Source organism: Microtus ochrogaster, linkage group LG8 (genome assembly GCF_000317375.1).
Source record: "Microtus ochrogaster isolate Prairie Vole_2 linkage group LG8, MicOch1.0, whole genome shotgun sequence".
In the NCBI taxonomy this organism is placed as follows: Eukaryota; Metazoa; Chordata; class Mammalia; order Rodentia; family Cricetidae; genus Microtus; species Microtus ochrogaster.
Window position 1 is genome coordinate 1,022,014 of NC_022033.1, and position 12,558 is coordinate 1,034,571.

Sequence of the window (12,558 nt, forward strand, 5' to 3'; positions counted from 1 at the left end):
AGTGCTGGGATTAAAGGCGTGCACCACCACTGCCCAGCCTGGGTCTGTATCTTGGCTGGAGATGAGAGACCGCATGGGACTTAGGACCGCAGGTGATTTTTTCAGAGTTTGTGGAGTTTCCTTTTAAAGATTTATGTGTGTTTGTTTTATGTGTGTGAATGTTTTGCTGCCTATCATCTGTGTGCTGTATGTGTGTGCATGTGTTTGCTGCCAGCAGAGGCCAGAAGAGATCATTGGATCCCCTTGTAACTGGAGTTACAGATAGTTGTGAGCCACCATGTAGGTGCTGGGAATTGAGCTCTGAGCCCCTGGAAGAACAGCCAGTGCTCTCAACCACTGAGCCATCTCTCCAGCCCACCAAGATGATTATTTGCATCACTTTAAGTCAGAACATTCTAAGGTGGGAACAGAAGGGACACTCAGTGAATGACCTGCTTTTCTTGGTGAGGTATAGAGCAGAAAGGGGACCTGTGAGCCCGAGCAGCAACTCCACCACACAGAACCCTGCAGGAAAGCAGCACCAGGTGCTTATACCACGCCTGACCCTTTGGTCAGGTCTGAGGAACATCTCGATTGGTGTGAAGCTTGTGGACTATCATAGACCCTGTACAAACGCCTGCTGTGTTCGTGAGCACCTACTGTATACACAAGCATCTACTTCATACACAAGCATCTGCTGTGTACACGGACACTTACTGTGAGCATGAACACCTGTTGGGTGTGGGAGTGTCTGACACATGATTGCATGTCTGCAGCACTCAGTTATCACAGCAGGGACGAGAGGATGATGTGCCTGGAGGTTGTGGCTCCACCTCTCAAGTCGAACATAGATCTCGGCCTCCCTGGTTGGACTCTGCATCTGGAAGCTCTTGAGTGGTCCGGGAGGGGGGGGGCACCTACTCACTGCATCTAATACATTTAATACATTTCTAGCACTAATGTTTATTAGAAATAATTTCATTAGAATATCAAACTGTAGATTATCTATAATCCACTTCTTAATTGTCTTGGTCTCAGTACAACTGACTTGGGTGAGCACCCTTCTTACACAAAGGGTCAACATGAATGTGTTCATCTCTAAGGCATCTCCTCCACCATAGCCTCTGGGCTGTCATTACCAGTGAGGCCAGCCAGGAACAATGTGGACCATAGCAATGACAATAAAACTATTTACAAATGGGCTGCTGGTCCTTCACTCAGGATAGTAAGTCTCCCAAAACTGTTCCTGACCAAGGGCTCTCACTAGGGTGATATTTGCTTCTGAGGGCGGTTTGACAATGTCTAGAGATATTCTCTATTATTACAATTAGATACATTGCTGGGCAGTGGTGGCCCATGCCTTTAATCCCAGCATTCGGGAGGCAGAGGCAGACAGATCTCTGTGTATCTGAGGCCAGCCTGGTCTACAAGAGCTAGTTCCGGGACGGGCCCCAAAGCTATCTTGGAAAAAAAAAAAAACAAAAAAAAATCAAACAAACAAAAAACAAATACCTTGTGGAGAGGGTGATAAAGGATGAAGATTCTCCTAAATGTCCTCCAGGACACAGGACACTCACTTAGAACACTGTACCCCAGGTGACAGAGAGCCCTGGCCAAGGCCCTTGCACACAGCCCATTTGTAATGACCAGGCCTTTGGTCAGATCTCATAGACAAGGCCAGTCACCACGCGTTGCACACAACAATGAGATCACACAACCCCGCATTTGAACTGCCCATGCCAGGGTTCACCTGATTATTTTACCCAGAATTAGCATGTGACTCAGCCTCTAATTGCCCTGCCTAATTGTTCGATCTCATAGTAACACTTTAATTTGCAAAGCAAAAATAACCATGTGATTACCCTGCAATTACATGATAGTTACTAATCAATTACTTCTATAGAGTTTCTGCATGTTTACAGACTGGTTAATGCCTACATACCCTTTCCCGGAACCCTATTTCCCGAGTGTCCAGCTGACATTCACTCACTGAGTCCCATCTGTTCAAAGCAGAATCTAGTATGGGGCTTTCTGTAGAGCCCTCAGCCTGTGAATATCCATTGCTTCCTGCCTCCCTAGCCCCTCTCTCTTCTCCCCTTTTACACCCACATCAGAGCCTGAGATTACAGAAGCGTTAACATTCCAGCTGTGGTTTGGGGGGTGGGGAGGCTCTGCTTTAGTCCACAGCACCAAGGACCATTCAATTTAAATGTGAGAAGCCTAGGCAGTGAGACGGGAAGCTGAACCATTTAAATCCAAGGCCTCCTTCCCACATCTCCTCTGACTGAGGTGAGGGGTAAATCCAGAGTCCACAGTCCCCTCGGTAAGTGCGGCATAAACTTCACAAGCCTGTGCCTTCCCCTGGAGAACCAAGGATGAGTAATCTGATTCTTGGAGTCCCTGTCATGAACAACTATCTTCTAAGAAATATCAACAGGAGTTAGAGAGATAGTTAAGCAGTTAAGAGCACTGGCTGTGCTTGCAAAAGACCCAACTTGGAGTCCTAGCACTCACATGGTGGTTCACAACTATCTATAACTCTAGCTCTACAAGATCCAACACTTTCTTCTGGCCTTCATGGGCACCAGGCATGCATGTGGTGCATAGACATCCATGCAGGCAAAATACCAATACTCATAAAATAAACCTTTCCAGGTGCAGTGGGACGTGCCTTTAACACCAGCACTTGGGAAGCAGAGACAGGTGTATCACTGAGTTTGAGGCCAACCTGTTACAGCGTAACCATGGCTAATAGTAAGACCCTGTCTCTAAAATCCAAAGTAAATAAATCTTTTTTAAAAAGAAAGGAAAGGAAAAGAAAAAAGAAATAGCAACAGGCGTTGTTTAGGTTACAAAGTGGCCACAAGCAGGGGTGGAACTAACAGAGCACAATGTCTAGACATGCAACTGTCACTGTTTCTCCGCATAATTAACGTAAAACGCTGGTGTAGACGAGAATACAGACAGAATGGGTTCTCTGGTCCGTACTGGAGAACTACGACAGCACAGAATGTGTTTCATGTTTCCTGAATGGGAGGAAGCCGAGGTCTGCTAGGTCTCATTCACCAGATGAGAACAGTGGTAAAGGATGATTGAGACCACCGTAATACTTGGTACCTTGAGAAGATAAGTCACCTATGGAACAATCCCACACAGGCCCAGGGGCTAAAACGATGCAGCAAACCCCACTTTCCTGGGTCCACAGGGTCCCAAGATGGAGTCTGATAAAATCTGCATAGAAACCCTGGACCAGCCAGAAAAGTAGCTCAGAAACACAAGAGTCAAGTCCTTAGCCAGTAGAGGGCAGTTGGCAGGGTAACCCACGGGAGGGTATCCTGGTGGATAACAGAGTGGCGGCGGCAACACTAAAGAAAAAGATGGCGAGGGAGCCAGTTTTCAGGACCCCAGGATGGGCTGGGTCACCCCAGGGGACTCTGTATTCCAGTAACCTTCTGCACGACACAGAGGAGTCCACAAGCCCTGTCTGACACAGAGCTGAGGCCCGCAACACAGGAACTGTGAGCCACGGGAAGGGACTCCGGGCTAACTCCAGATGTTCTCTTCCGAGCAGCCACCCTGATCTGGCCGCAAGGAGGCGCTGTGTCTGGGAAAGTCCTGTGCCGCCATTTCCAGGTACACACACGACCAGAAAGAAATGAACCCAGAATAAGCCTCATTGAGCGATCAGGCTCCTTCCTAGTACCTCTTTTTCCACGGACAGCTTTGGGAGGAGGCAAATGAGGCAGGGACAGAGTGAGGGAGGGTTGCTGCACACTGTATGGCTGGGTCAGGTTTCTTCTTTAGAGACTCCTGTGCACGTGGAGGGGTGAATGCTGTGTAAGATGTGGACATGCATACACCTAAAGCTACATCTTCTGTCCAAACTGGCTTTCCTATGAAACAGATGTCTACCCACAGACCCCTATTTTAGATCAACCTGTAAAGTGGGTGCTGAGTGCATGGGTCACAGTGGCCCAGGATCCCACGAGTCAATCATAAAAGGACCCTACAATCGCCCCACACTCTGCCCCACAGCCTCAGTAAGGCCATCTTTTATGTCCCATGTTAGAAACCAGAAGATGCCCAAGTTTCACCCGAGAAAGCGAATGACCTTTGAACCTACGTCTGATATAAAGAGCAGGGCTGGGATGAATCTCTTGCTGTTTAGTCAGCTTCAAGGACACCTCACGAACACAGGTAGCTTGGACTGTGAGGGGTGCTGGGTGGAGCCAGGGACTCGCTGCAGCTCGGAGCAAGGGCCTTAGGCTAGAGAGGAGATGGCTTTGGAAGAGTCTAGAGCACCCACTAGAGGGTCAGAGTTCTTTAGAGCAAACTGAGCAGGGGGCGAAGAGGAAGCAGGCTGGGATTCTTTTTCTTTTTTAAGATTTATTTTTGTGTATGAGTGCTCCATCTGCATGTGTGTCTGCACATCAGAGGAGGGCATCAGATGGGGCTGGGATTCTTGCTTCACCTTGCAAGCCTCAGCTCAGCTCAGCCACGGGATGGGGGCAGAGCTTTCCCTACCCTGCCTACCAGCTGCTTTCAAATGCAATGGGGCCACCACACTCATCCCTCCCAAACCCAGGGCATAGCAGACTGGGATTTCAAACAGTCTGAAACAGAAAGAAGAAATAGTCTATCTTAGGCGGTCCCAAAATAAACCGCAGTGCACAGCGCAGCGAGGCGCACTGCGGTATTGTTGGTTGCTTCCTGCTTTCCTTCCCAGAGCAGGCGATTCTCCGCAACGCTTCAGTGCTTGCTTTAAATCAGCGTCCAGACCCAATGGGCAGGTTCCCAGGAGCTCCTCTTATTGGAGAACGTGGACAATGTGCCAGGTAATTAACACATGTACACATGCGTGCATGTGTGCACACAGACACGCATGCACACACACACACGGAACAGACATAAATGCACTCACCAGCACATATATACTCAAATGGGTGCCCACAGAGACATATGCACACAGATACATTTAAGGCAGGAAGAGGCAGCCTGAGATACACTCAGGGGAAGCGGCATCCTTAATGATACATATGATAATTAAAGAATACAATAAACACAATTACCATGTTTTAAACAGTTTATTAGTGAAGCTCATCACAAAGTCAGAATAGAGTGCTCTAGGGTGAGTTGGATAACAGCTTCCAATCCTCAGTCATAAAATCCCTGACTTGGAAGAAATGGGACTTTCTAAGTGATGGAATCAGTGGGCGTGAATGGAACAGACATAGGACCAGTGGAGGTGGAGCTAGCAGTTCTTCACTGCACAGCCAGCCAGCCAGAAAAGAGACGAGTGTGTGGCACAGGCTGGGCCTGGGGGCAGCATCCACAGGATGCTCACTGGTCTTTGGGAGGGTCACATGCCTCTGAAGGATGCAGGATGCTAGTGAGAGATTGGCAGACACACCAGGTTTTGCTCAACGCAGAAGAAGGTGAGGCCTTGATTTGCAAGAGGCAGTAGGTTTTATGCCTAACTGAGGATTTGCAAGCCATAGTGGACACTGTCAACAGACAGCTTAGAATCCAGCCCGGACCACCCTAGCTCAGATCCAGGACCTACCCTGAGACCACCATCTCTCCATTGTGGCAGACCCAGAAGGAAATGCATGCCAGACAGGCTACTGGCAAATGAAGGGCTGCACCAGAAACAAGGTGAACAGAACTCTGGTCAGAGATGAGCAGCAGGCACAAGACAGCTAGCTACAGAGCAGACATTTTAATGCACCTACACAGTAAAACTGCAACTGTTCATTAGTCAGGACTGAACAACGCCACCCAAGCAAGCTTCAAGGCAGCCACAGTTCTGCCACCCCCATCCTGTGCTCTGTGTTCTCATTCTAAAGGGGTTGCTGTCTTAATGTCTGTGTTTTGTCCATCTGGAAATCTCTTAGGATTTCAGGCCTGTGGGAGGCAGAGGCTAACACAAGGCTGGGAGGTCTCTTCTGCCTGGGGAATCGGCCCCACCACAGAGTCCCTGAGTCTTCTGTGAAGAGGTGATGGAGCCTGTGAGTCCTGTAAATTATGGGCTGAGGTTCAGTCACAGCATATGAAGGAAGTCACTCAGGGTTTCAGGACTGGGTCTGGGTTATCAAGAATACCAGAGCTCACTGAGGCCGAAAGGCAAAGCTTTCTCAGGGTACAAACTGCTGGGCTGTCCCCAAGAGAAGGGAATGCAGCGCCACCAAAAAGGAGTTTGTGTTTTTGTAGGGTGTTTTTAGCTGGGTGGGAGTGTGGCGGGAGAGCACAAAGGGAAAAGGAAGGGTTGCAGGCAGAGGGGACTGCTTCCGTTTACAGGGGTGGGGAGGCTGGTCCTGAGAGAAGCAGAAGGCTGGTCAAGCTGTTCTACTGAGACAGGGGGTCATCAGGCTTCTGAGAAGTGCAGAACGTTGTTCCCACTTCCCTGAAGGGGCTGAGGCCCACACGGGTCACCCATCTTGGCGTCCTCCTACGTGACTCCATCTTGGGCCAAGGATCTGGGCCCACCCAACAGACTGTGTCCCCCAGGGCTGACAAGGTGATCAGGATTTCCCCCAGTCCTTTAAGGAGAGAAGAGAGCACTTTCCCAGTGATCAGGAGCCAGGCTGTCTCAAATGGCCAGGGTCTCTCAACTCCTAAACCGGTACCATCCAGAAGGCCAATAGGATGGTGCCCGGTCCTGGTGCTTGACATGTGACCTCACCCCAGGGGCAGCTCTCTCTAGACCGTTTGCTCCTGGTGGGAATGTGTAGTTGTTGTAATGGCGGGAAGGTCCATGAGCTCTGGTCTCAGAGCCTCAGCTGTGGGAAGACCTTGGAGCAGAACGGGGTTCTATTGGTTCTCACCTGGCAGTTCCAGGGAGCCACCGTGAGTTGCACTTAGGCCAGGATAAGCTCTCAGTGGTCACACCACTGGGTAAGTACATCCTCCCATCGGGGGATGAGAAGACCCTGACGGAGCACATAAGCAGGCTGCCATGTTCCTGCGGTGAGGTGACTGGTCACAGAGCTGGGTTATCCTGCAGAGCATGACTTCACGCCTCGCTGCATGCCTTGGGGATGAGCCCCGAGACCAGGTGACAAGATGGTTGTTGATTGTACAACTGGTGTGGGAGGTCCTTCTGTCTATGTGTTGCTTTTATTCGTTAACGAATAAAGAAACTGCCTTGGCTTATTGATAGGGCAGAGCTTAGGTAGGCAGGGAAGGCTGGACTGAATGCTGGGAGAAAGAAGGGCAGAGTCAGAGAGACGACATGGATCCACCGCCAGAGATATACGTGCTGAAACTGTGCTGGTAGGCCACGACCTCGTGGTGATACACAGATTAATGGAGATGGGTTAAATTAATATGTAAGAGTGAACCAATAAGAAGTTAGAGTTAATGGGCCAAACAGTGATTTAATTAATACAGCTTCTGTGTGATTATTTCGGGTGTAAGCTAGCCGGGCAACCGGGAAGAACAAGCGGCTCCTTGCAACATACAACAGTCAACAAATTGCCCTGTGTGCAATGTTCTCACTTGGTGTGACCATGATGAACGAGGAACCATGGCTACCCAGACTTGGTAGATGCCCATCCTGTCGACTTCACCTCTATGGCTGGCTGTCAGGAGGTAGGAAGAGTGCTGGCAGCTCCCAGCCTTGCTGTTCACACAGATCATACGGCTGAGACCTCGCTTGAAAGCTTGAAATGTAGATCAAAGGTCTGATTCATGCACCATAATTTGAACATTGTTTGGACCGCAGCCTAGTGGTCCTTCACGTCTCACCAACACAGAGCCAACTCTGTGGGAGAAGGTGGCATGCCTTATTTCTGACAATCCCTTCTCGCTGCCCAACATGAGTGATCTTGGGCTGGTGCACATGCTGTACACTGAGAATTCCAGAATTTCTATCATTTGTATGTATAGATCTGACTCACCTGATCAGGAGAGACATAGATATTTCCTGGACATGGACTGTGGAGCAAATGCCACTGGCTGAACCTAGTTTCCCTGTGTGGGTCCCGCACTCCCTCCTCCCCAGCCAGCCTGGCTTGTCTGTTGGAACCTAGGAGCCCAAATCCACCCAATGTTTGGCTCCTCCTGTGGACACCAGCCCCCAGGAGCTTCTGTCTTTTCTCTGCCCTGAGCTACCACGGCTTCCTCTGTATTGGTATGCTTTCTGTTGTTATGATAAAATGTGGACCAACAACAACTTGTAAAGAAAAGATTTTTATTATAACTTGCAGCTAGTGGTTGAGGAAAGCCAGGGAGTAAGCTCAGTCAGGAACATGGAGGCAGACACTAAAGCAGAAACCATGGTGGAATGCCACTCTCTGGCTTGGCCCTTAGCTTTCCCAGGCATCTTTTTCATACAGTCTGGGCCCACCTGCCTGGTGATGACACAACCCACATTGGATTGAGCCCTTCTACCTCTATCAGCAATCAATAAAATGTCCACAACCAGTCTGATGGAGGCAGTTTCTCAGCTGAGGTTCCCACTTCCCAGATGACACAGACTTACCACCACGTCCTCTCTGGGACTTAGATGGCCCTCATCGCTCCCTTACCTGCGCCAATGCCAACTCTGGTTGACAGAGGTGGAGGAGGCTGGCTGGCCACAGCCAAGCATTGCAAGATCTGTCTCTCTTTTGGTGCTGATGTTTAGGGAGAGGAGGGGGTTGCTGCTCTACTGAAGAAGACCTTGTTATTTCCTAGTAACTATTTCTCAGGTGAGAATGTACTTTATTCCTCTTTGAAAGCAAAGGCCATGTTTCTGCAATAGTACATTGGCACTCCTCTCCAGGGCAGAGACGGTCCAGGATGAGAACCCAGAAAACCATGCTGTCTTCCCTACTGTGACAGAGCTTGGGACCGACTTAACAGGCAAAGGCCCCTTTTATTGGTGATGTCTAAAGAACCCTTGTGTGAAGACATTTCAGATGCTGAAACCCTAAGGAAGCAGTGTTTATAGCCAAGCCCAGGCCCACAGCCATGATGGGAATATCACCCCTGTGGGTGTGCGCTTTCCACTCGTGCAGCTTTGGGCCAGTTTACTTCCCATTTACTCAGCTTATGCCCATACTGGGTACCCCTGGACAGGCCAAGGAGCTGTGGCTCTAGACGTGGTTTGGGCATATTACTCTTCACTGTAGAGTGTTGTCCCACTTACTCCTCTGCCTGAGTCCCCTGAGGTCTCCCCTCAGATGTCATTTGGACACAAGCCTTAATTTCAAGGTCATCCTGTTGCCCAGGGCGCTGCTCTCCACAACAGCTTTGTGTCTTAGTGCCTGAAGACTGTGCCTGCTTCTCTTTGTATTCCCAGTTATGGGAGCTCCTCACAGCAGCAACTGTATCCATCCTGACACAAGACCTGGCAGAAGCGACTGACCAACTTGCTGTGTTACCTCATAGGATACAGCTTCCTCAAGTGCAGCTCCACCCCCGGTACACGAGGATGCTGAGAACCCATCTCTGGCAGAGACCTTTCTTTACCATCTTCTATCTATCTGCATGTTAGCCATTTTAGATAGCTCACATCCCGGGTGAGGTAATTCTTCTATTTGTGGAATCAAAACCTTTTATCTCATTGCCTAGCAAATCTGGGGGTATCCAAGAGCTGCAGACTAAGCCAGTGTTGCCCCGGAACCCTCAACCAGGACACAGGACACACCAGGGTCAAGAAGGCCAAGTTTCTGATAGGGTTGACAGATCAGAAGTTCAAAGTGAACTGAGAATCTGATGTAGGCTTTGTATAGGTCACAAACAAAACAGATGCCTCTGTGCTCCACACTCAGGAAGGACCGGTCCTTGTCTTGGTCTTGGGTGATGGAGGGCAAGCTTTCTTAGTCAGCCCACTAATTAGGGCCCAGGGCTTTCTCCTACTGTCCTCCTGGTCATTGCCTCCTCCTAGTCATCGCCAAGTTGGAGTATTGGATAGGTATCAGTCCTGGGTAGAATCAGCCTGGCCATGTATGGCGGTGGCCATTGTTAGCTGGACATCGGCAGTAGCTGGGTGTGACAGTCGGTGTCGGTAAGATGTGGAGATGCAGAGGCACAGAGGACAGAATGTATATTTTCACAAAACATCCCTTCTCCTCCCTATGGTGGCAAGAAGGAATTGGCAAAGGCTTATGGAACACAGCAAGTCCCAAGAGCCAAAGTCGTGATTGTCAGATCCCTCCTTCCCACACAGAATGTAGCCGGCATGTGCTGTCTTGGGGAGGATGTCCCCAGCACAGCTTTTCAGCAGGCATAGAAGCTGATGTAGTCCCAGATGGTGGCAGCAGAGGGCTCTTTGCTCCTGGCCCTCAGCTCACACCCTGAAGTTGGCTCCCAGGCAGGCCATAAGAACGCCAGCTCTGCCTCCCTGGTGTCTGCGGAACTGCAGGACTTGCCTCGGTAACCACCTGTTCCCATGGTTAGGCTAATTCCTCCACCTGGAGACCTACACAGCATCGCCATGACTAACAGAATATGAGACCAGATAGTGAAGAAGTGGACAGAGTGGGAACCACCAAATATAACACCTGTAAGGCTCCTTCCTGCCACAGGAGTTTTGGCCTCAGGGCCTCAGGAGGAGGGGACCTGGTCATTCCTGGCCCAACCAGGTCCATGTAAGACCTTGGTTCTCATTCCCCAGCAAAACCAGGTTGTTGTTGCCGTCAGACAGTAGATTCCAAGGCACAAGAGGCAGGGAATAGCTCTTCCTCAACACCTAAAGTCACTTTGCATGGAGCTACCCAGTCTAATACAGCTCCAGCAGCCTCCCTCACAGCATAGGAGTACACACGTTGATTCCTCCATAAAGGGGAGGTGTCACAGACACGATTGGGAGCCAACCAGAGATGAGAGGCCCTGGGAAGCACATCCCTTAGAATTTGCTGGAGGCTGCAAGATGGGAGGAATTTAGCTGATGGTGTTGCTGAGACAGCAACTCACCTGTTTAGGTGAGGCCAAAGGTCTACACCAGAATCCACGTGGGTCTCAGAACTTCAGGTGTCATAGCTGATGATGCAGGAGCTGGTGACGAGAAGACCTGCAACCAGTCGCAGCTCACAGCCAGCAAAGCCGGCGTTCAGCCACACTGAGGAGTTCGAAGACTCCAGCAGATCCCCACTTCTGGCTCCAGAAGAATGAAGTCTGCCTGTCTTCCACACAGAAAGCGTCCCTGTCAGGTGCCCATACAGTTATCCGGAGCCCTCCGCTGACAGGCTGTATGATGACAGCTTCTATGGTTCTGGCAGCACTGAGAGACCTTGCAGACCTCTTCGCTAGAATCTTGGTTCTAAACTTATTTTGCAAGCCAAGTGGCATAAACAACGCGTGCAAAGGCCCTGATGTGGAAGCGGGGCTGCCCCACTAACTTCTCAAGGTCACTCTGGACTCTGACTACCAATAGGCTAGCTCTTACGCCCTTACCCAGTAGCCCTCGGGAAACCAAGCTATTCCTGAACTGTAGGAAACCTGTGGAGAAGCTAGCTGGTTTAGTTGAGGTTACTATTGCTGTGATGAAACCCCATGACCAAAGCAACTTGGGGAGGAAAGGGGTTATTTGACTGAGGTTTCCACAATACAGTTCACTAGCAAAGGAAGTCAGGACAGGAACACAAACGGTAGAAACCTGGAGGCCAGAGCTGATACAGAGGCCATGGAGGGGTCCTGCTTACTGACTTGCTCCTCAGGGCTTGCCCAACCTGATTTCTTAAAGAACCCAGGACCACCCACCCATGAATGGCCCCACCCACAATGGGCTGGACCCTCCCCCATCAATCACTGATTAAGAAAATGCCCTACAGGCTTGCCTACGGCCTGGACCTCATGACAGCATTTTCTTAATTGAGGTTCCCTCTTCTCAGATGACTTTACCTTGTGCCAAGTTGACATAAAACTGTCCAGTACGCTTGCCCTCTCCTCAGTCACAGGCAGCTGAAGCCTTTTATCCTGAGAGAACACGTCCAACTTCTAGATGGCCTGAAACCCCTCTCCTAGCAGTGAGCTCTTCTTTCTTAGGGAGTGCCTGTGCATTGGCATGAATGTTGTCTGTCCATCCTCTCATGTCTTAGGGTTACCTGGTTATGATGAAACACCATGACCAAGGCAGCTTGGGGAGGAAAGGGTTTATTTCACTCACAAGTCTATGGAGCAGTTCTTCGTCAGAAGCAGTGAGGGAAAAGGCAAGGCTGATGTAGGGACCATGGAGGAGTGCTGCTTACTGGCTTGATCCTCAGGGCTTGCTCAACCTGCTTTCTTTTAGTATTTGTTTGTTTGTTTATGGTTTTTCAAGGCAAGGTTTCTCTGTGTCTCCTTGGCTGTCCTGGAACTCTCTGTAGACCAGGCTGGCCTAGAACTCAAAGACCTGCCTGCCTCTGCCTCCCAAGTGCTGGGATTAAAGATGTGTATTACCATGCCCAGCTCTCAACCTGCTTTCTTACAGAACCCAGGATCACCTGCCCAGAGCTGGCCCCGCCCTTGTGGGTTGAGCCCTGCCTTACCAACAACCCAAGCTTCTGGGTGCGTTTTCTCAACGGAGGCTCCTCTGCTGTGACTCTAGCTTGGGTTACCCCACACACAAATACACGCCCACCTGACACCAGCTATCACACTCCCCACACACATACA